This window comes from Ostrea edulis, chromosome 10, assembly GCF_947568905.1.
Source record: "Ostrea edulis chromosome 10, xbOstEdul1.1, whole genome shotgun sequence".
Classification (NCBI taxonomy): Eukaryota; Metazoa; Mollusca; class Bivalvia; order Ostreida; family Ostreidae; genus Ostrea; species Ostrea edulis.
The window spans coordinates 17437161-17439217 of NC_079173.1; positions in this window are offsets into that span (position 1 = coordinate 17437161).

The following is a 2057-nucleotide window of genomic DNA, read 5'->3' on the forward strand; positions in this document are numbered from 1 at the left end:
GCTCGGCGCTTACGGCCATTGAGCAGGGAGGGATATGTATCGTGCCACACCTGCTGTGACACGGGGCCTTTGTTCTCATCCGAAGGACCACCCCATTTAGTCGCCTTTTTACTGAGGTCTTATTCTAACCCGGATCCCCACGGGACAGAATTGTAACAATGAATTTTTGTTTAAATTCCTTGAAAATAAACGGACGTAATATCTAATTTTATACGATACTTTGAAAACAAAAACACTATTTAACTACATGTGTAGTGCCATATTTGGTCACTGTTCAAAAATCAGCTTTCAATGTTCATAAAAACACAGTGGATATTACCATTATTCATAGGACACCATATTTAGGATCCTTAACTCTTTAACAGTCTATATGCAAGTATGTTAAGTGTAACGCATGCGCACGCACGATCTTTATTACCATTTTTAGCCTCTCTTCTCTCGGGTATATTACACTTTTACCTGCATTCATATCAGTAAGAGCAATTTGATTATGTTAATTAATTTCACAATATTAAGTTGGTAAAGTAATGAACATTGAAATAATGACAAAAATGAAAGAGTGAAGGAAAGAAAACTTGCGATATACTATGAATAACAGCATTTATCATTGGATAATAAGTTATGGTTGTTAAACGAGTCCATAAATGAACAACTGTAAGTGAAGGGGGAGGGGGTGTCATTAAACACCCGCATGTCCTGATCTAGTCTATTAAGGTGAATTAGAAAATTAAAAACAAAACAAAAAACGTTTCCTTGGTTTGTCCCGTGAGGGTAGGTGAATTGAACCTACCCCTCTCCAGGGCTAGACCAAAAGTATGGGAGAGATGTATTAAATTCAAGACATCCTGCGCAATATAATAAATGGGGGTGGTTGTAATTTGAACTCAATTTTCTTGTGGGCTATGCCACAAATATGGGACAAGAAAGACACCTACATAGACTAGTTCATAAAAGTGCCCACGATTTTGCTGGACTATTCCATAACGGTGCACACAACTCTGCTGGGCTAGTCCATAAATGTGCCCACGCCTAACCTGTCTCTTCAGGATTAGGCCAAAGGTATGTAAGGGGTGCATTAAACACACACCCATACTGGATTTTACCATAAAGGAGAGGGGACACGTTAAACCTACGCCTTACTTGGTTAGTCCATAAAGATCGATGAGCTTATATGAATTATACCCATTCTTCTCATAGGCTTGGTTATATAAAATGTGAAAGGGTACCTAAATTTCTTCTCCTGTGCCGTGGCGTGAATCTGAAGGGAGTCCAAGCATCTCTTATTTCATTTGTTGTCGCTTCTGTTTCACAAACTAAATGCTCTTTTCATTCTAATTCAAACAAAACACAAACACCCGACCCGCAAGCATGGGGTCAGTTGGTAACTGTTGGACAATTTCCCCTATGTTTGTTTGATATTCGTAGGATTGGTTAACTATATATCGTTAACCGATTGGTGACTGTATTATCTGCCATAATACTATACAATTCATGTGGGAAAACATTGTTAATTTAAAAATAGTTGAATTGACAAGCATTCATCTACATCAACCTTTATATCATAGACCGAATTTCTATTCAGCAGCACTACATGTACAAAGTTGACAATCGATGAGAAGCAAAGAGAAAGACGATCTCTCTCTCTCTCTCTCTCTCTCTCTCTCTCTCTCTGGTTTGAGTGCTTTATTCATGCAAGCTGAATCAAAAAGCATTCCCACAATCAAACGAGAAGAAATTGCGAAGCAGCACAATAAAACCCATATCACCAAGATACCGTCGTCAGAAATGGGTGCATTATTAGATAAAAGGAAACGGAAAGGTATAACCATTACAGTATCACAGAAGCGAAACATGGCAGACGACCGTAAGCAGACAGCGCAGGAGGTGATAAACAATCCTCATTCATTGTTTTCTGTAATTTCATTTATAAGGCGAAAGCAGAAGATCAGCAGGATAAAAAGAGGATCAAAGACTCGGAGTGACTTTGCTCAGAGATCGGTGTCGCAGGGACTTTAGAGAGAAGTATGCGAATTAAGCAGATACAAAGTATACTAATT